Genomic DNA, 22,915 nt, shown 5'->3' on the forward strand with positions numbered 1-22,915 from the left:
TCCACTTACCCAGAAACTTTGAGGCGGGTATTTGGTTGAATATGCTTAGTGTATTCTTTCCTAAATTTTGCTACTAAACTGTATTTAGAAATAACTCATACATTACTAATACCGTACTTGAATGGTTAATGGGCTCACTACACGTTAATTCTACTTTTGTTTCATTGATATTTTATTTATCTTCACGCACTACCAATATACTACAACTATCTGGCAAACTTCACGAGTGATTACAGATTGAAGGTTATTACCCGGCAAGCAAATCCACCTTTGCAGGTATGCATTTAGCCCATTCTGAAGTGACTTGCAATCTCTGCTTGCTGAATTCTTGGTGTTAATTCTACTTCTGTTTGAGCATTCTGTGTTTTATTTGAAGCTTTGAATTAATCCAGCATTAGCTTTACTAATAATAAATTTGTTTGCCGGGTGCAGTTTGAATAAGCTTGCGACTGGAGTGTAAAATAAATTACCTACACAAAAGAAGGGTTAAATAAGGATGAAGGTTCGGGTATTTGGGTTGCTGATACGCTGAAACTTCTGTTTTTATTACTTTATGAAGGTTCAAGTATTTGGGTGGTTCCTCTACCTCTCGCGGATCTCTTGTGCTCTGCTCGTTTCTTACTCTCTTTCTTGTTTCTCTGCTTGATTTGCAGTTCAGACGGTGCCGTGTCGTTGGGGTTGCCTTGCCGGTCGACCGGAGATGGAGCTTTATCGTTTGATCCTCTGCCCTCCCCGTCGAGGTTGCTCCTCACCATCGCAGGCACGGTCTGGTCGGGGCCACGACGACGAGAGGAGCAGCAGAGGATAACTTTTCCCCACGGATCCTTCTCGTCTTCCACGTGATTCGAGTCGCCTCTCTCCGTCAGGTACGAACTCGATCCGCCTCCCCGCAGGATGATTCTCCGTTGATTTCTTTTCCTGTCGCGTCGATCCGGGAGGATCTGGGACGGAATATCTGGGACGGAATCCGCCGCACCTGATGCTGGGTCGTTTCATCGATTTGATCCTGTTCGCCCCCGCTCTGTTTGCTTGATGATCCATTCGATTGGGGATAAGCAAAGGGGTTCGGGGATTGATGATTTGTTGGGAAGTTAGCCTCTGCTGCTGCATCTTAGTTGATCTGATCTGGATTTGCAGTTTGAGGTAGGGGTCCATAATGTGTGGGCATTTTGCGAGCTTGTAAGCTTATGTAGAACTGCTTGGATAGATCCAACTATTCTGTGGTAGTTGCTGGTATGTATGGTAAATTAACCCGATTAGCCTGCTGTGTATGAATATTTAAGCCGCTTTCTTTCAATCTGTTGGTTCTGAGCTTTGCATCACTGGTGTGTGTTCCTTCCAGATCCTGCACGGACCTCCCTGTCAGGCCCCTCTTGCCGCCCGTCGACATGACCTTCGATCTTGTTGTGTTGATCATGGGTAAGTGGCAATGCATTATAATGTAGTCATTGGAGTTCTCTTTTGGGCTTTTATTTAACTATTGATGTACAATGTTTACAACTACCCAAAAAATTAAGCTATGTGTGACGTGATTTATAACTAAGCATGGTCTAATGTTTTGAGGGCAATGACAGGGACCATTCCATTTGAAGAGGCTCATGCTGCCCGGATTTTGTTAAGCAAGCCATCTATGTCCCAAAGTTGAGGACCGTTTGGAGAAGAGGCCACCCAGGTAAGCTTATCCAATCTCAAACATTAATTTAATCACTATTTAGTTGCCGTACTTGCGTTCCTAGATGGATCTTTTGAGATTCCACAACTTTGATATTCTTACTTGGGATCATTTGATATGTGCCCTTGAAAATAACAGAACGGATCATTCCTAGATGAATTCTTAGCTGATTTCACTGGGCTTCTCCCTTTACGCCAATATGAAATATATTAGCTGCAGTATATAGTCTAGGTTCATTTTAATGCGACTAAATGAGATACAAATACTACCTGCTTATACCACTCGAATATCCACCGTTAGGACGTTATGTTCCCTGCGAACACAACATAACCTTTTTGACTTATTATCCCTAAAAAAAGATGACTGTTTTTCACAAGCTGAAAAGACAATCTGATCTGCCACATTTGGTCTGAAATTTTCTTCTTGTGTGTCCACATGATAAAGAGGATGCCTTTGATCAATTGTAAATCACTTATTTTTCTAGGATATATAGATTTCTTGAATTACCCACAATATACTTTTATGTCATCTAATATATGTCTCCCAGACAATTTAAACAGATGCAGGATATGATTAGGCGCACATATACAAGTATCTTTATGACGACACCTGCACCAGTTTTCATCGTTGTTGTTCTTGCCTGTTGCCTCCCCCCCTATCGCTTCGCTAGGTGAGAGACCCCTCTCCTTTCCTGTTAGAAAATACCAAGTATTTGCAATGCTTGATTGTTATGCCAACTTTTCTTAGAATCTTGGTGCATGGGCCATACAGTGATCTCCATACTACAATTTAGAATTATAAGAAATTGCATTCTCTATTTATTTAGGCATCTAGGTTTGTATTTTTCTGATTTGGTTTTTGCTTTCTGGTCATTTGGTACCGTGCGCCATGATGTACTTTCTGTCTATCACTGAAGATTCAGACACGCCTTCAGTTTTCCTGTGGCAAGTTGACATGGATGAAGCTAAGAATATGCTCTTCTAAATACCGAGGAAGTGCTCATAATCATGGCTGTGTAAGCCTACACTAGGTTGTGAAGGCCAAGACTCCGTTGAGGATGTGCAGTTATGTGACCAAAAAAAATTGCTGATTGACATTATAGCTATGCTGCATATTTCCCAATATGCTAGGTTAAAGGTCCTATCACAAGCCGCATCATTTAACTGCTCCTAATCTTATAGACAATTCTATTTTTAATTTTCTTTTGTTGTCCTCTTATGCCTAGAATAATTCAAAATCATTTGCCACATTTATATATTAGTGTGGGATTATTCTCTCATCATTATTGTTGGGTTGTTGTGTGCCCCTTTTATCTATTAGATGCTTTCTCTGCCTTATGACCTCACTCTCTCCTGCTCTCCTAAGGTACGTTTTGATTGTGTGGTCTCGGAATTGAATTGCATTGTATTGTTTGATAAGATATTCGAACAATTTTTGATCGCGTGGCATCCAAATTTCAGTTGCTTGGTAGGTAGTTGCATTGTTTGTCACTTCATTTCATGTTTCAGATCTTACTAGGTTTGATTATGTCTTGGCTTGGACAGCGGCGCAAGTAGAGAGAGGATGTTTGCCTACTACTACTCCCATCATCCTGGCTTACAGGTCGCCTTCGTCACAGAGCCGGACGGGGTATCCCGCCATGCCTCACGTAGCTTGCAGGCCAGGCTGCTGCCAAATTAGCCTTCCCTAGCTATAAGGGTTTCGGTACTTTCAGCTCCTGCGGGTCATCATATTGTTAATGTGTCAAAGTAAAGAGAAAAATGATGCATTGAATTACTAATAAAGTGGTTTGGATGAGATCAGAAACCTCTCACTTTTAATGTTGGAGATCGTTATGAACCGAGTGTTTTAGAGAAATTCAGTTCACATGAAGCAAGAGAAAGGCATGTAGCATACATTGAGTGATTATTAACCCATTGTGATACTGAGAAATTGATAAAGGATATATTTATTAACTTGAATGTTTGACGTGGACTGGGAGAATCTCAGTTGTGATATGTACATAAATCTTCTATTTTTTTCATGGTACTGAATGTCCTGATGTATACACATCTATTCTGTTTATCTCCTAGAAATAACGAAATGGCCTATTTATGTTTTAGTTATATTATGTTGTTGATGATGAGTGGTTCTGGAACATGGAGATCAACATTAAAGTTTTTGCTATCTTGAATGTTTACGTTTTTTTATGAACCTATTAGAGCCAGCTTTTCCTATTTCGCACTCCTGCTGGCTTGCTTTTGGTGTTGTATAAAAACTGTTTTTGCTGAATTTGACGAGGATCAATTGTCTTGCCTTGCCTTTGAACTAAATGTTTCTTCTTTGTCATGAGCATGCGAATCAATTATACTATAGGTACTAAACCCATTAGTTCGGAGGAGTACTGTAATTTTCTTTGGATGTAACAAACGCTTTGTGGTATATTAATATATTACATGCTGGACCACGACGTTGTTATGGGCGGTCGAGGACATGATGGCCAGCCTCAGCACTGGAGGTGTTATGAGACGGTCCGAATGATGGTGGGTACGGATAAGAGGGCCACAATAACAATCAAGGGACTAAAGAGTATTAGATATGTGTCTACGCCTTCAAAATTAAAAGGGGATCTCATGTTCATGTCTTACTAAATGTCTTGCTTTTGGTATAAGCTAAAGTTTATTCTTATTCTTGAACAAGAAAATATGTTGTCCTGTTGAATGCATGTGCTAAATCAGGCTTCCGGCTTCCTACTATCATACTATTTGATCATTACCTGCTTGACCATAGCGTTGGGACCGGCACCCCGCGTCAAGGCGCGCTGCCTATCTAGTTTGGTATGCATGCCCTTACAAATTGATTGTTTTCGATGGAGTTGTCTAACATGTTTGCGACCAAATTAATACTTGACTTGGATTACAAAAAACACATATATCAAGGAGGCAAAAATAATGCTCTTTTGCAAATGTTATTTTCATCGTAATGCAAATATTTGTTGGGCACCACCGAGAAGGAACGACAACAGATGCGTAAAGAGATACTTGCAACTAGATAGATATTTATATTGTCTAAATTGAAAACACCTTGAATACACTTTAAAAATCATCACGTCTTTATGTTTTTAAGCAACATCACTTATCATTTTGTTTTTCATGTGACATCGTTCACGATTTCAAGAGATTTACTGATGTCTCGAGAGTGTGTATGAGATGTGATTTTTTCGCTCCCGTTGCAACGCACGGGCATGTTTGCTAGTATGCTAGTATCATCAGTGAGATTGAAGCTACAATAGGCCAGTTTCATCAGTGCTCCTTCATCTTAGAAGGGCGTAGCACAAAATCGAGGCACATAACCTTGCTAAACACGCTTTTGGTTTAGGGTTAGGCCTCCATTTTTTTATTGATCTCTCCTCCAGACCTATCATGTATACCGAATATTACTGAGTAATAAATAATTGGACTAAAGAAAACTAGATCGCCAGCAGACCAAACTTCGGCCACCTACGAAGCTCCTTCCTTTTTCTTCCCATAAAAAAAAGCTCCTTCTTTTTTTCTTATTTTTTCATTAGGGATTTTCATTTTTTTTCATTTTCGCACCTTATTTTATTTTTTATTTTCCTTTTTCTGTTCTTTTGCTTTTCTTTTTTCTTTTCTTTTTTTCTCTTCATTTCCCTTTAAATTTTTTTAATTCTGTGATCATTTTTTAAATAGTGAAATGTTTTGGAAACATGAACATGTAACAAATTCGGGAATGTATTTATTCCGAAATCATGAAAAATTTATACAAATACACGCACATCTTATTAAATTTTAAAAGATTTTTGAAACACCTGAGCATTTTTTGAATTGGTCAACATTTTTTAATGATGACGTTTATAAATTTGGGAACAATTTTTGAAATGTGCCAACATTTTTTGTCTTTTGCACACATGTTTTAGCAAATCATGAATTTTTTTGAATTTACAACTTTTCTCAAATTCATGAACTATTCTGAACATGCATACATTTGATTATGAAATGGTGACCATGTTTTGAATACACGAGCTTTGTTTTAGAAATTTGGTAACATTTTTTAAATTCGGGAACATTTGTATGGAAACTCGTGAGCAGTTTTTAAATATATGAAAAATAAATAAATCACAAACATTTTTTAATTCAATGAATTTTTTTATGATTTCTTAAAAAAATAATTCTCATTTTTGGAACCTTTTTGTAACCATGAATTTTTTAAGAAGAATGAAAAAAGTGGGTGCATCCAACCCCGAAAATGGGCCGGCCTAAGGTGGCCTGCTGGGGGAAGGGAGGGTGCGCGCTAGCTCGTTCACTAGCGCGCATAGTGCTAAAAAGGAGCTTACGTGGGAAGCTATGTTCCACCTGCATCGACCCCTACATGAGCATGAGCAAGAAAACCAAGATTTGTTAACGAGTTTGACCAACATGCCTACATCTCTCGGCCATGACTAGATGGGCTTCTCCCATTTACTAAATCAACATATTATAGTCGACAACAGGCCAGTCGAGGCCATCAGACAGGACTTTGACCACCCATCATGATCGGTCTGGTCACCCTTGCTACATGCGATGTGTCGTCCCTCTCGTGATCTTTGTCCAGCCCACCAGGTTATGTCTAGTCTAAATAATGGCCTACCACCTTATGTCTAGTCAAAATAAGGCTGCAACTTTTTTTTTTGAAGGTAACTAGGGGATTTTATTCAGAGTTCATCACATCCGGAATACAAGCAATATCTGAAAGGATCCCTAGCCACACGTGGCGGCCCACCGGCAGAGACGCAGCTCCTTTTGCAACCGAGTGGGCCTCGAAATTGTTTTCTCTACGCTCAAAACGAAAATTAACTGAAGAGAAAAGGTTCATGCTAATGTGTATATCCTGCAGAATAGACGCATACACTGGTAGTGCTTGTGTACTGATATTTGAGATCAGTTCTAAACAATCAGACGCAATCACCAGGTCCTGCACATTCAGATCGCGAGCAAGGGCGAGTGCTTCACTGCACGCGTGCGCCTCCAAACTCGCCGGGTCGAGCAAGCCTTCAAAGACTAGTGCTGATGCTCCAAGAAACTTCCCTGTCTTGTCTCGGCAAATCACAGCCGATGTTCCCTTCTCTCCCATGGTCGATAGTGCACCATCACAGTTAAACTTCACCGCTTCACCCTCGGGTGGCAGCCATGCCCGTGCTCTCGGAGCAGCATGCACCTGCATCGGTCGCTCCTTTTGGGACTCAACAATATCCAAGTCCTCCAAGAAGCGCCTAATGAAACTCATGGTTGACAAAGGGCTCTGAAACACTTCTTCATGGATTGCTTTTCCGCGCGCCCACCAAATTTCCCACATTGTCACGAGAATCCGAGTGACATCACGTTGGCCTGTTGATTCAAACAGCCAAAACAGCCATAGACGTGCATCAGAGTTCTGGTTTGATATCACATGCTTGAGGAGCTCTTCATCACCCAAAGCCCATACACATCGCGCCATGGAGCAGCTAAACAGTGAATGACGCCAGGTGTCTTCATCTGCTCCGCAAATCGAGCATGCTGGTGAATCTGCCATATTTCTCTCATGTCGCACGAGCCCCGTCGGGATCGAGGTATGTGCTAATCTCCATACAAAAACTCTTATCTTGGAGGGAACCCGTACCTTCCACAGCTACGACCAAGATTGCCTGTCGGCTGCAATATTTGAGTGTCCCGGCCGATGATCAAGCCAATCCTCCTTCTGAACCTTGACTGCATAAATCATACGGTATGCTGATCGAACCGAAAAAACACCCTTCTTATCGTAGTGCCAGGCCCCAGCAAACCAAACTTGGGCCCCAGCAAGCACTTGGCCCATTTGCGTTGGCCTGCCACACTCCTCCATTTCCCACCTTGGTCTGTATCCAGCAGGCCATATTGGCATTAACCAACGCGACCCGGTCCAGTCTGCTCTGCCCTGCCGAACCCATTGGGGGAAGGGGGACTATTTGCCACCCGCGGCGACTCCAACGTGAGGTTCACATGCAGGGCTGACCCAGGGACCACGTGACATCATCACGGTTTTTTTATTTTCTATTATTTCAATATTTTTAAAAAATACATATATTATGAAAAAATTGGTTTGTTTTCTATAAGTATTCATTACACATTAAAAAAATGCAAATGTACTCTAAAATGATGTTTGCTAAACCTTTACAAATATGTTTGTACCATTAAAAAAGTATGTGAAATTACAAAAATTCTTCACATGCTTAAAAAGTGCATATGCCATTTAAAAATAACGTTATATAATGTAAAAAACGTTCATGAAATGTAAAAAATGTTCATACAGTAAAAAAATTGAATTCTTGAACAATGTTCACGTGTTTGAAACAAAGTGTTTGTGAATTTTTTAAAATAATGTTTATCAAATTTATAAAAATGTTCACATTGCTTAAAAATAATATTTCGTATCATACAAAAATATATTTGAACGGGCATGCAAAATGTGTTCAGAACAACTTTTTGAAAGAAATGTTAAACATGTACTTAAAATGTTAAATGTATATAAGAAATTGTTTTAGACGAACACAAAAAATGTACAACTTGTATGAAAAAATCTAGGCATCAAAGCATATATTTGAGAAAAGGTTAGTCGTGTATTGAAAATAGTAAACATTTATAAAAAGTATTCCCGATGTATACGAAAAATGTAAAATGTGTATGAAAATAAGATATATGTTGAATAAAAAAAGAAAAGAAACTGAAGAAAATGAGTGAAAATCAAAGAAAACAAAAGAAAGATAGAGTTAGCCGATGCTTATTCCTCATATACCGTCATTGTTTCTTCTCCGAGAAAAGAAGCTGACGACCCGTAGGCCTTCCACCTCCACGCGGCATTGCTCCGTTAGGCTTTCGCCCATTGCGGAAAATTCCCCACTGCTCCCTCCCGTAGGAGTATGGGTCGTGTCTCAGTCCCAGTGTAGCTAATCATCCTCTTGGACCAGCTACTGGTCATTGCCTTGGTAAGCTAGAAACCAAAAACCAAAAATACAAGAGAACAAACCAAAGAAAACCCGCAAAAAACCGTTCTACAAACAGTGGAAAAACAGGAAAAAAACTCAAGCTCTGATACATTGTTGGGCTGGCCTGATAGCCGTTCACAGTAGTAAATGCCTAATAGAAATCAGTATGGGAGATACATAGCCCCTACGTTAACTAATGGCCCGCCAACTTATGTCTATTCTAAACAAGGCCGCAACCAGATCGCCACATCAAACATGAGCCACCTGCCACGCACCTCCTTTATTTCACGAAACCGCTAATTGAGGAATACTCTTTGCAAATGTCACTCCCAACTTTTAAGGTTGCAACAAGTGGCGTACATGGTTGCGACAAATGGCGCGCGGCATGTGCGCCACTTGTCGCATCCTGAGGGTTTTCCCTTTTTTCTAAGAAAAGTTTATTCAAAACATTTTATCTCTTAAACCGTGCATCCAAATCTTGAACCATTTTCACCGTTGAATTCCTCGCCTTGAGATATTCAAAACTAGATCCCATGTTCATGTTCATAGGTTTAGGCGAATTTTTCTCTCAAAAAAACGGCCGAAAAAACCGAACCGGAAGCATGTTTTTTCCCTTTCCAAGAGGCATGACCGTGCCTCTTGCGGAAGCTAAATTCGTGTCTCCGTGAGAAGTATGTGCCTCTCGCGGAAGGAGAAAAGAAATGAAAATACGTTTTTCCCTTTACGAGAGGCATGACCGTGTCTCTCCCGAAAGAAAATCCGTGCCTGGACGAGAAGTAAATATGTCCTTCTCATGGAAAAAAAACTCGCTTTTTCATTTTTCGAGAGGCACGGTCGTGCCTCTCGCGGAAACAAATCCATGCCTCTAGGAGAAGTAAATTTATGCCTCTCGTGGTAGAAAAAAGAAAAAGGAAACGAGTTTTTTTTTCTTTTGCGAGAGGCACGGCCATTCCTCTCGCGTAAGCAAATCCGTGCCTCCACGAGAAGCAAATCCGTGCCTCTTACGGAAGGGAAAAAAGTAAAACGTTTTTTGTTTTCCGAGAGGCACGACAGTGTCTCTTGCAGAAGCAAACTCGTGCCTTCATGAGAAGTAAATATGTGTCTCTCGTGAACGGAGAAAAATGTGTTTTTTTCTTTTTGCAAGAGGCACGCCCGAGCCTGTCGTGTAAACAAATCCGTGCCTCCACATGAAATAAATCTGTGCCACTCGCAGAAGGAAAAAGAAACACGTTTTTCATGCAATACTTTTTTTTGTCCAAAAGCTAACAAAAACCCGAGGGAAACCGAAAAGCCGAAAACAAACCCCAAAAAAATCATTTAAAAACCGAAAACACGCACAGAAAGAAAATCTGAAGGAGCGTCTAGAATGTCACGTGGCGGCGGCCGAGAGCGCATCAAGTGACGCGCTAATATCAAGGACTTGATCGCTTGCTGGTGGGACTCATCACTGCTGATATCAAGGAGTTGCCGTCGTTTTTCTCGTCTGTTCGCTTTAGTCATGTAAATCGTTTGTCGAATGTCGCGGCACATATTCTAGCTAGATCTTGTGAGTCTTCTATTGACTATTTTTTATGTAACTCCGGATTGTATCCGGGAGACACTTTCTTTTGATTATACTTTATCAATAAAGCCCGATATTTCTAAAAAAAGTGACGTGCTCCCAGCCCAACCAAGTGACCTTTGCGGGGATCCCGAAGAAGTAATCCTTGATTAGTTGCTCTTTTTTTTACGTCGGGCCGTATCGATCCAGTCCAGCTCGCTGTGCCCTGCCCAGGCCATTGGGGCCCCGCAGCGACCCCTACGTGACTACGTGGCCACGTCACGCGTATCTTTTATGTTTTTTTAGGGAAAATACTAAATACACATATTATGAACAGATACATTGATTGATTTTTTAGGGAGTACTTGTGTTCATCGCAGATTAAAAAACCTAAATGTACATTCAAAATGTTAGCTCAACCTTTTAAAAAAAATTATGCCATTTTAAAAGTATGTGACATTACAAACATGTTCATGCGTTTCATAAAATGCATGTGACATTTCAAAAGAAACTTGTTATATAATGAAAAAACATGTTCATTTAATTCAAATACTTTTCGTACCTTTAAAAAACTTACACTTTTTAGAAAATGTTCACTTGTTTTAAACAAAGTGTTTGTGAAATTTTTAAAAACAATGTTTATCCAATGTATATTTTTTCACATAGTTTAAATATAGTGTTTCATATCATACAAAAAATGTTTCAACGTGTATCCCAAAAAAAATTTGAAGACCGGGTATTTGAAAAGAATGTTAACCATGTATTTAAAAATGTTAAATGTACATAATAATTTGTTTTAGATGTATACAAAAAAATACAATATGCCTTGGAAAAAGTTGGCATCAAACATATATCTGAAATAAATATTAATCATGTGCCTGGAAAACCTTCAACATGTATAACAATGTTCCTAATGTATGAGGAAAATGTACAATGTGTATGAAAAAAAATTATATGTTGGACAAAAAAATTGAAAAATAAAGAAAACCTGTGAAAAGCAAAGAAAAAAAGGAAAAGAAACAAAAAAACTCGTGCTTGATTACAGTGTTGGACCCGCCTGATAGTCAGTCTTTGTAGGGAATTCCAAATAGGAATCGGTACGGTAGACAACCCTGGCGCTAACATTTTTGTGGTTGTGGTGAATTAGAGACTTTATTTAAAACTCAATAGTGTCTCGAATACAAGCAATGTCTCGTAAAATCTCTAACCACAAATGACGGCCTACCGATAAAGAAGAAGCCGCCTTAGCTAAGGCATGGGATTCAAAATTGTACTCCACTCAAAACACAAGCTAACATTCATAAACTCTTTGCTCATATGTTTAATCTTGTTGAGCAATGAAAGCATAAATAGTAGCTGCTCCCTTCTTAATATTTGATACAACCTTAAGGCAGTGTGAGGGACGTTGAGATCGAGCAATTGCAAGCGCCTCATTGTACGCATGGGCTATCAAATATGCTGGATCAACTAGGCCATCAAAAACATTTGCTGAAGCGCCCAAATAATTCGTTGTTTTGTCCGTGTAGAGTAGAACAACAGCGCCCCGTTCACCATGGCGGGAGAGGCCTCCATCAACATTCATGTTGCCGAATCACCTTAAGGAGCTATCCATTTGCGTTGTCTGAAGCATCTAGTGGGAGGTGTAGAAGTAGGATACGAATGAGTGGAAGCAATCTCCAGCTTCTAAAATATGCGTTAATGAAACACCAAGTGGATATAGGGCTCTCAAACTCGTTGTCATGTATTGCCCTCCCCCGTTGCTAACTAATGGCCTACCAGGTTATGTCTAGCCTAAATAAGGTCATTAAAATAAGGTCATAATCAGATCACCAAGAGCAACTAGTTGGCCAGCGCTCTTTCGGAAGCCTCGCAACAATCACTTGGAGGTGTGCTGAGAGCACGCCACTTGGCGCACTCTCAGCCGCCGCCACGTGTCACGCTCAAGGCGCTCCCTCTGAATTTTTTATTTTTTCCGTAGGCATTTTCGGCTTTTTAGATGGTTATTTTGGAATTTTTTTGGACTTTTTGGTTTTTCATCGGTCTTTTCTAGCTTTTCGACAAAAAAATGTTGTCGAAAAAACGCGTTTTTTTTTTCATGAGTGGCACGGTTTTGCTTGCACGAGAGGCACCGTTTTGCTTCCGTGAGAGCCACGTCCGTGCCTCTCAGAAAAAATGTTTTTCTTTTTTTTCATGAGTGGCATGGTTTTGCCTCCGCAAGAGGCACGACCGTGCCTCTCGAAAACGAAAAAATTCCGTGTTTTCTCTTTTTTTCCCGTGAGAGACATGGTTTTGCTTCCACGAGAGGCACGGCCGTGCTTCTCAGAAATGGAAAAAACGTGTTTTCTTTTTTTTCCGTGAGAGGCACGGTTTTGCTTCCGCGAGAGGCACGGCCGTGCCTCTCGGAAACGAAAAAAACACATTTTCTCTTCTTTTTTTTCTTCCGCGAGAGGCATGAATTTGCTTCCGCGAGTGGCCCTTTTTTTCATAGATACATAATGAGCAAATAAACATAATACATAGTGTTGCACCGATCGCTAGAGTTCAATAATGCGAAGGGCTCGCTCGCACACACGCAAACCATCCCTACATCACTCGGACCAACCATAGTATATCGTGTGAGGTAGAGAAACCCCAGAAAAATTCTCGCCCTCATTTCTACCATTATTTTTTACGTCATGGAAGGCTCAAAGAACGTCATGTTGGTGTGCTGGCTGCCTGCCCAGGACGAAAACCCATTTTCTCTCACATTTTTTTGTTGTAGAAGTAGGTGCCAACCACATTCATGATGATGCGTGTTTTGTCACTTATCGTTATGGAAAGTATCACCTTCCAGACAAAATATTTTTGTTTGGACCAAAAAGTCACGGATGTGTCATTTTCTTATAGTGAATGTGATCCCCAATGAGGACACTTTGCAAAGATCTCATATTGACATGGCGAAACGGCAATACCAAAGCCATCTCACATCAATTTTAGTCATTAGACTTCTGACGATCTTAGTGGGTTTCTCTGAAAAGTCCAGCACATTGAGACGACCGTTATCAACATATCCAACAAAGGCTACTTTAAGAGTCTTGCTTCACAATAGGGTCATGATATCCACGTCAAAGAAAGTGGCAAAGCCCATAAGTGCAAGTTGACGAACGGAAAGTAAATTATATGAAAGTGTTTCGACAAGCATGACATTCTCAATGGATCTATCCGGTGAGACTAATGCCTTTTCAAGACTCAATACCTTAGACCTTGACTAATCCCCATACTAGACATAGGTGTCACACGTTGAATCAAGTTTTAGATATACCAATATGTCCTTTCCGGTTATATGACTTGATGCTCCACTATTGAGCGCCCATGAACCGCTACCGGGATCAAACACCTACAAGAGATTAAGGGTTGGTTTTAGGTAGCCATTCTTGAATGGGTCCTCTTTTGTTAGTAACAAGGGTTTTAGGAAGAGAGAATTTCTTATTTGACCTTTTCTTAAAAAAATTCTCGAATATGCACGAGTGTGCATATTATATATTAAAGAAGAAAGGCAAAAAGCATGCCTCCACCGAGATTACAAGACTTTTATTACAATGGATTACTCATTCCTCGCCCACCACTCTAGCCGAAGGAAGAAAGGGTCTACATTCCCTTTAAACTTCCCGGCTTGCAACCATAACCTTCCTTCCGTCGTAATCCTACCAATAGTTCCCATGATAGAAGGCGATGCCCCTTCAAAGACAATCGCATTCCTATGCTTCCACAGCTCCCAAAGTACAAGTAGGAAGATAGTATGTAGATCCCTCCGATTGTTGCTGTCCATCCCGTGCTTGTCCCTTAACCATCGGGCAAGCGAATCATGTTCCGTCGGTGACCATTCCACCTTCCCTAAAGCTTCGCATACCACCGCCCATATCGATCTCGCGAGCACACACGTGATTAGTACGTGGTTTATGGTTTCTTCCTCCTGGTCACAAAAGGGGCATGCCTCCTGGTGTGGTAGCCCCCTCTTGGCAAGGCGATCCGAGGTCCAACATCTGTTCCTGAACGCAAGCGAGGCAAATAATTTGCATGTGGATGGGGCCCTCGATTTCCAAGTCAGCTGGGCCAATGGGTCCACTGTTCGGCCCTAGAACTTTGCTACGTACGCGGATCTTATGGAAAAGTGACCGTTGGGCTCCCATGCCCATGCAACAGAGTTCGGTATGTCGAGCTGCGGCTCCCATGTGCTCACTCTAGTCCATAACTCGAGGAATTCATGCAACTCCTGTACCCCAAGGTTCGGGACAATCTCCATTGCCCAAGCCCCATCCTCAATGGCCGTGGCAACTGTCATTGTCGCCTTTATCCGCAGCGGGATTCTGCTGTATATGGACGGTGCGATATCCTGTGCTCTTATGCCATCAATCCATCGATCCTCCCAGAAAAGGGTAGTGAGGCCACACCTTGCTTCACTTCGCGTTGCCGCCCGGAAAAGTTGCAATGCCTCCCTTGGTACCTTTATGCGGAACTCCGTCCATGGTCTACTTTTATCCACTCTTGCCAACCACGACCATCTAGTTTGCATAGCCACATTAAGCCACTTGAGATTGGGTATATCTAGGCCACCAGCCCATTTCAGTGAACACACCGAATCCCATGCCACCGCACAGTTGCCACCGTTGGCCTCTGCCCGTCTGCACCATAAGAAACCATGGCACACTTTGTTCATCGCAGATATAGTCTTAGCAGGCAAATCCAGGGCCATCATGGCGTGAATGGGCATAGCACAAAGCACCGACTGCACCAACGTTAGTCTTCCACTCTTCGGCATTAAGGCCGCTTTCCATTTTGGTAAGCAGTTCGCCATCTGGTCCACCAAGTACTGCAACTGCGATGCCGACTGCTTTCTAAGGGTCAATGGCAGCCCCAAATACTTGATTGGGAAAGCCCCTTTCTGGCAGCCCAATTCCTCACAAGCCATTGTGATCTCCTCTTCATTACACCTAATTGGAAGTGCCGTAGATTTCATCATATTTATCCGCAGTCCGAAAGCCTCTCCAAACAGATCCAGAATGTTCTTGCACGCCTCAAGCTCCACTGGCTTGGGCTTGATGAAAACTGCGACGTCGTCCGCAAAGATGGACAGACGTTGTTTCATGCTAGTACGCGCCAACGGCTCCAGAACACCTCTTCTTGTGGCCCGTTCAAATAATCGGTGCAATGGCTCCATGGCGAGGATGAAAAGCATCGGTGATATAGGATCACCTTGTCTCAGCCCCTTGCAGTTGTGGATAGTATCCCCTGGGTCTCCATTTACCATGATCTTCGTTGTTGAGGTCGCAAGGATACCGCAAATCCATGCCCTCCACCGTGGTCCAAACCCCAAATGCTGCATAACCTCAAGTAGGAACGACCACTGGACGGAGTCGAAAGCCTTTGATATGTCTAATTTCAGTAGCACAGTGGGGATCCTCATGGCATTCAACTTGTGGGCAGTGCTTTGCACCAACATGAAGTTGTCATGCAGCGATCGGCCTTTCACAAAAGCACTCTAATGGTTTCCCACCAGGTTTGGTAGTTGCACCACCAAGCGACAAGCCAGCACCTTCTCGAAGATTTTTATAGCTCCATGCACTTGGTTGATTGGCCGGAAGTCACCAACTTCCAAAGCACCATCCATCTTTGGCAACAGGGTGACTAGGGATTTGTTGATTGCGGCCATGCCCCTCATGTCCCCCTTATAGAAGCAATGCATGGCCTTCATGAAATCATCCTTTATGACATTCCAGCACGTGGCATAAAAACGGCCGGTGAAACCATCTGGCCCCAGTGCATTGTCCGGCGGCATACTCTTTATCACCTTTTCCACTTCGTCCATGGTGAAGGGCTCCTCAAGCTGTGATAAGTCAAGCTGTGGCAGGTTCAGCTCATGTAGGTTTAGAGCGCAACCCCTCGGCTGCACCATGCCAAAAGCCATGCCATAGTAGGCGTCAACCGCGGACGCCACCTCCTCTTGGCCCGAGTACACACGACCATTATACCTCACCGACCTAAGCACATTCTTACGCTGCCTGTGGCTTGCTTGCTGATGAAAGAGCCTTGTATTGCCATCCCCTTCCTTCAAATGCAAGAGCCTCGAACGTTGCCGTGCAATGGTTCTCTCCAGAGAGCACAAGCCTAGTAGCTTCCTCTTCAAACACCTTCGTAGATCACGCTCCACCCCAGAGAGCTCTCTTGAGTCCATGGCCACATCAAGTTGCTTTATCACCTCCAAGGCAATGGAAATTTGTAGTTTTACATTGCCGATCCAACATGTACTCCAACTCTGGAGATTGACCGCAGTGGCACGCAGCTTGTTGTGTAGCGTGACGTAGTCGTTAGAGGCCGGCGATGTCGAGTCCCATGCCAGCTTCACCGTGTCCATGAAACCCTCAGCCTTGATCCAAAAGGCTTCAAACTTAAACCTCTTCCGTGTGCTAATCTCCATATTGATATCCAGCATGAGCGGACAATGATCCGAGACCACAGTTCCAAGAGCAGAAAGAAAGCAAGATGGGAATGCCTCATCCCAATCGTTGGACACAAAAACATGGTCAATCTTTTCCAGCGTCGCATTTTGCCTCTCATTAGACCATGTGTACCGCCTCCCATTTAGGTAAAGTTCCTTCAGTTCCAAAAGGTTCAGCTTCGACCGAAACCTCCTCAACATCCTGCGATTAATTTGATCATTACTCTTGTCCTCCTGCCCAACCAGGAGGTTAAAATCACCTGCCACCACCCATGGCCCTGCATGTAGGTCACGTATGTCGACTAGATCCTGCATAAACTCAATTTTGTCCACCTCCTCCTGCGGTCCATAGACACAAGTCAGCCACCATGCTTGCTTGTCCTCCGGGCACTTCACCAGCGCCGTTAGTGTGTGGTTCGTGTAATGCGGGTTTGAGAGGTGGGTAATGGAATCGTCCCAAGCCACCAGGATCCCACCATGAGTTCTAACGGCCGACAAGTAAAAGAAATTTTCATATTTATTGCCCAAACATTGCCTCACTACATTGGCTGATACATCCTGCAATTTAGTTTCTTGTAGACAGGCGATGGCCGGACTAGCCACCGACACCACCTGGAATAAAGCATTCTACCGGGCCCTAGCATTAAGCCCTCGAACATTCCACACTACAACTTTCATAGGCTGTGCATTCATTGGAAATACCCACGTATACAACCAAACCCGGACACGCACTAGGCCACGCCGGTGCCATCCATCCACGTCGCCTGCGGCGACTCCCAGCCAAACAGTGCAAGCACTACTGCAATGTGCTCCTCCAAGAGCGGTCGGGAAAAAAGATCCACGTACATCTTGAGCGCTTCCTCCGAAATGGTTTTGCCCTCATGTGCCAAACACAGTTTCCTAATGAGCACTTGCTGTGGCTTGGTGGTAGCGTGCTTGGCAATCCTCGCACTTCGCCTTGGTGTTATGTCGAGCGTCTGCTTCTTCCTAGCTTGATGTCCTGGATTGTGCGCTACCCTAGATGCTGGCCTTGGCAATAGCTGAGAAATTGGCAGGCACACTCTGGCAGAAAAATCGCCCACCTCCACGTGAAAATCCTCCTCCAAAGCATGTTGCATGGGCACAGGAGTGCATGGCCTCGGATCCAGTGCGGTGGCTGTCCCATCGTCCTGTGGGGCCTCCTCCAAACCATGCATGAGCGCGGCTGGCCTCGGATCCTGCGGCGGGCTGGTCTCATCAGAAGCAGGGTTGGCCTCATCCGGTGGGGTCCGCTCCTCCTCCTGTAGCTGCGTGCCATTTGTCGGTACCGGCAACGGGCTGGTCTCCCCGCAGGACAGGCTGACCAAGAAAGCTTCCCAGCCCAGCGCCTGCTTGTCTGCATCCTCCAGATGCTCCGATAGCGACCTAAGCCTATCCTCCCCGTCTGCCCCAAAGCCGACAAGATCCGCCTTGGTTCGGCTGTGCAAGGATATCTGCACCAACCCAATCCTGATTGAGTCCAAATCCTGCCTTCCACCGTCTTGCACAGGGGCCGAGGCGCGAGGCCCCTCCAACTGCAAAGCCGCATCGCCAGCTTGTCGCCACCTGGTCAACTGCACCGAAGGTGGGGAGCCAACGTTCACCGCTGGCTGATCTGGCTGGGACCTGATTGGCCCCTCCCGCTGCAGGGAACAGCTATCGCTTTCCTCTCTTTCCACCGCGATTGGCCCGCGCACCTGGCCCATAGTGGCCCCTCTGACATCAGCCACGCGGCTGATGCTGACTGACGAACCGGCCTCCACAGTGTTGGTTTGAACACAGGCGCGCGTGCCCGCCGGCGGCGAAGCCGCCGTTGATGACCCGTCCGTGCTGACCAAGCCGCCACCATATCCATGCTGGTGAGCCGAACCTCTATGCCCACAATAGTCATGATGAGCCTGATCGTCGTTCCCAGTGGACTGCGAAGGAGGCGGCGGCAGCGGTGGCGGTGCCCGTCGCCCAGCCGGAGCCGCATCATCCACCAGGACGTTGCCAAGTACCTCAATCTCAATGTGATAGCAGAGCACCGTAGCGCATCTCCCACCAGACATCTGCCGCCCCTCCTCGCCTGCCCAGATAGTGCGCTGTGGCTCATCAATGTAGAGGAGCCGCCGTCGTGGAATTCTCTCCGGCCGATTCGTAAGAAGCCAAACCCGGAAGTCTGCCATGTCCGCCCTGCTCGCAGTGTCCTCGTCCACACCAACGACATAACCGAGACCACGCAGGAACGCTCGCCGTCCGCTGGTTCCACGCATGAGCTGGCACCCCCCCTCAACGATACCGGGACGAGGAAAGGCAATGTCGCCGCCGTGGCCTGGGCTTGCTGGATCCAAGGCCTCAGGGATAGCTCAAATCGGGGCGCCTCCACGCGGCCCGCGCGAACCATACGATCACGGAGAGCACCATCTTGACACAACACTAGGAAATCCTCCGGGAAGAATCGCCAGATGGACATTGCCGCCTGTCACGCCCAATATGCGACCCTATCCAAAAGGAACTCGAAGGTCCCACCAAGGATAGACCCGCATATTGAAACGCTTTTGCAAGGTGGATATCATTACATCAACATTACATAATAGATAGGGATACATACAAAAGGCATACAATGCCACACGAATACAACATCACAATACATAAGAGCATCATCCGACTATGGATGAAACACAAACAGAAGCTCAAACGACATCCACCCTGCTAGCCCAGGCTGCCGACCTGGAACCTATCCCCTGATCGAAGAAGCAGAAGAAGAACTCCAAAACAAGCAAGCATCGCTCTCGCGTCATGATCATCGCATAACCTGTACCTGCAACTATTGTTGTAGTAATCTGTGAGCCACGAGGACTCAGCAATCCCATTAACATGGGTATCAAGACTAGCAAAGCTTAATAGGAAAGAAAGGGGTAAAGTGGTGAGGCTGCAGCAGCGACTAAGCATATATGGTGGCTAACATACGCAAATAAGAGTGAGAAGAGAGCAAAAGGAACGGTCGTGAAGCTAGCAATGATCAAGAAGTGATCCTGAACTCCTACTTACGTCAAACATAACCCAGAAACCGTGTTCACTTCCCGGACTCCGCCGAAAAGAGACCATCACGGCTACACACACGGTTGATGCGTTTTAATTCGGATCTGGTGTCAAGTTATCTACAACCGGACATTAACAAATTCCCATCTGCCTATAACCGCAGGCACGGCTTTTGAAAGATTATACCCTGCAGGGGTGTCCCAACTTAGCCCATGATAAGCTCTCGCGATCAACGAAGGATATTCATTCTCCCAGGAAGACCCGATCAGACTCGGAATCCCGGTTTACAAGACATTTCGACAATGGTAAAACAAGACCAGCAAAGCCGCCCGATGCGCCGACAATCCTGATAGGAGCTGCACATATCTCGTTCTCAGGGCAACACCAGATAAGTCAAGCTACGAGTAAAACCAACCCTCGAGTTGCCCCGAGGTGGCCCCGCAGGCTGCTCGGTTCGGACCAACACTTAGACAAGCACTGGCTCGGGGGGGGGGGGGCTAAAATAAAGATGACCCTCGTTGGCCGACCCAAGGGAAAGGGTAGGTGGTGGTGAGGCAAATGGTAAAACCAAGGTTGGGCCTTGCTGGAGGAGTTTTATTCAAAGTGAACTGTCAAGGGGGTCCCATAAATCACCTGACCGCGTAAGGAACACAAAATCTGGGAACATAACACCAGTATGACGGAAACTAGGGCGGCAAGAGTGGAACAAAACACTAGGCAAAAGGCCAAGTCTTCCACCCTTTACCAAGTATATAGATGCATTAATAATATAAGAGATATTGTGATATCCCAACCAAAATCCTGTCCACCATGGAGCAATCTTCAACTTCACCTGCAACTAACAACGCTATAAGAGGGGCTGAGCAAAGCGGTAACATAGCCAAACAGTGGTTTGCTAGGAGGGGTGTCAAGGTTAGAGGTTCATGGCAATATGGGAGGCTTGATGAGCAAAAGATAGGTAACGCATCATAGCGATAGAACGAAGCAACTAGCATAGCAATGATAGTAGTGAGATCCAGGGTAGCGGTCATCTTGCCTGAAATCCCGCAAGGAAGAAGAACGAGTCCATGGAGAAGACGAACGAGAGTAGTCGAACGAATCCTCACAAATGCAGCATTACCCGAAACTATCAAGGAGAAGCGCAACCGGAAAGAAGTAAACAACATGGTAAACAACCATCACAATCATAATCATGGCATGATGCACAAACAAGTATGATGCATGTCCGGTTTAATGAGGCATGGCATGGCAAAGTGCAACAAACAATACTACAAGTTAAGTGGAGCTCAATATGCAACGAGTTGCATATTGACAAAACACCACATTCGAGTTATTTAGTTCGCTCTCGTTTAGGTACACAACAATACTAAATGTTGTTAAACATGGCAAGAGGTGAAACAAAAATAAACTAACTATTTAGGCAAGTTTAAATGAGGCCGGAAGTAACAAACAACAATTCCGGGAAATCCTCATGTCCATATTTTGAATTTGGTACTGTTCTGCCCTAAAACATATTTTATTGTTGTTAAACAGGAAAATAAAATGCACCATGTTAAACTAGGCATTTTTCCACCCCATTTACATATAAAGAACATTTAATTCCGAGCAACGGTTATTTAGTTATGAAATAAATCATTTTAACATGGCATTTATGCAAAATTAAACAAACAACATTTTAAACATATTAAACATGGATGAAAAGTTGCATATTATGAAACTAGATGAAGTTCTAAGCATTTTACATGTTGAAAACATTTTAATATGATGCATGGTTATGAAGTTATTAATGCATGAACTTCAGGGGGTTTTCTGTAAATCTGCCAATTCGTTGGAAATTAGGAAATTCACATAACAGGAAAAAAACGTAGCAGGCCGAAACTGATTTGAACCGGGCTGGGGAGCTGCTCACATCGGGCCTTGAGGCCGGGAGGCTGGCGCGCTGGGCTTTGGAGGGAAGCTGGGCCGGCCGTGGCTTGTGGCCCGCGAGGAAGCAAGCCGCAAGGCTGGGCTCGGTCAACTGGAGCGGGGCTGGAGCGGTTCGATGCGAAGAAGGGGAGGCAGCAGGCGCGGTCAACGTGACAGGGACGAGCGCGCGTCTGCGGTTGCTCGAAGCAGAGGAAGAAGGCGCTGGCGGCCGGCTGCGGGACTCCGGGACGGCGCGGCGGCGGATCTGGGCGAGCTCCTCGCCGGATCGAAGGAGCGGCGACGTGGCAAAGTTCGGGCGGCTCCCTGGAGCTGCGGCCACCATGGTTGTACCTGGTACAGAGAGGGAGAGGCATGAGAGACGAGGGAGAGAACCAGAGGGAGAAGGGACGAAGGAGAAGAAGAGGGGAAGGGGCGACGGGGAACCGGGACGGCCTGGCCGGAGAGGTTGGCGACGCGATGGAGAAGGGGAGCACCGCGGCAGGGAGCTCCGGGGACGGGCGAGCTGCGGGACACGAGGCTGCAGGGAGCCTCGGCTCGATGAGGAGAAGGAGCTCGGACACGGGAGGCTTGAGGCCGCGGGGTCCTCGTGACGCGGTTCCTGTTGGAGCTCGAGGGAGAGGGCGCCGCAAGGCGGCTGGCTGCGGTGGATGGCGGAGTCGAGCAGGAGCACGGGCTTGAGGATGCGCGCCTCCATGGGTGGTGCGCGGCTGCGGGAACTAAGAGGCGTCGGGGTGCGCTGCTCGGGAAGGAGCATGGGCGACGGGAGAGAGCCTCGATCCCGACGAGATCGAGCAGGGATGTGGCTGGAATCGAGGAGAGGTGGGGATCGATGGATTTGGAAGTTTCGGTGATGGCTGGTTGGAGCAAAGGGGATCTGGGAGGATCCCGAGGGGGGATTTGGTGGGGAGTGCGGCGGCGGGTGAAGGGACAAAGTCCCTAGATTTTAGGGTTAGGACTATTTATATAGTAGGTGGTAGGTACGAGTGGCATTTGGACCATCGGATCGCGATCGGATGATCGAGAATAAAAGGTTAGGGGAGTCCAATGGAGAAAGGCAGATATTTTACGAATGCTTGGGGGTGATCTGAATTCATCGGACATGACCTTGCGGTTTCGGTTCGGGACAAATTTCAGACACGCACGAGAGGGGTCGGTGGTTGTGCAGAGAGGTTAGGTGGTCAGACAAGAGGGACTCGAGAAACCCGGTTGGTCTCGGAACGGTCAAAGGAGGCAAGGGGAACGCGACAACTACGAACGGGTGCAAGTTTTATGAAAAACGATGCC

General features: G+C 45.1%; 1 protein-coding gene across 28 annotated transcripts in view; it reads left to right on the top strand.

Annotated features, from left to right (window-relative positions):
* Positions 1–3,646, top strand: part of LOC123160288 (uncharacterized) — a 7,831-nt gene extending 4,185 nt beyond the window's left edge. For 5 of the 28 annotated variants that reach the window (XR_006480109.1, XR_006480099.1, XR_006480097.1 and 2 more), the window contains 7 exons: positions 237–276; positions 433–502; positions 654–866; positions 1,343–1,419; positions 1,575–1,672; positions 2,220–2,342; positions 3,217–3,646. The gene's annotated coding sequence lies outside the window, so the exon portion shown is untranslated. Of the gene's footprint in view, positions 1–236; positions 277–432; positions 867–1,137; positions 1,234–1,342; positions 1,420–1,574; positions 1,673–2,219; positions 2,343–2,588; positions 2,985–3,180 lie in introns of those variants that run through there. The other 23 variants (XR_006480115.1, XR_006480106.1, XR_006480116.1 and 20 more) reach the window with 21 other exon arrangements.
* The last annotated feature ends 19,269 nt before the right edge of the window (positions 3,647–22,915 follow it).

The sequence above is a fragment of the Triticum aestivum genome, chromosome 7B (assembly GCF_018294505.1).
Source record: "Triticum aestivum cultivar Chinese Spring chromosome 7B, IWGSC CS RefSeq v2.1, whole genome shotgun sequence".
Taxonomy (NCBI): Eukaryota; Viridiplantae; Streptophyta; class Magnoliopsida; order Poales; family Poaceae; genus Triticum; species Triticum aestivum.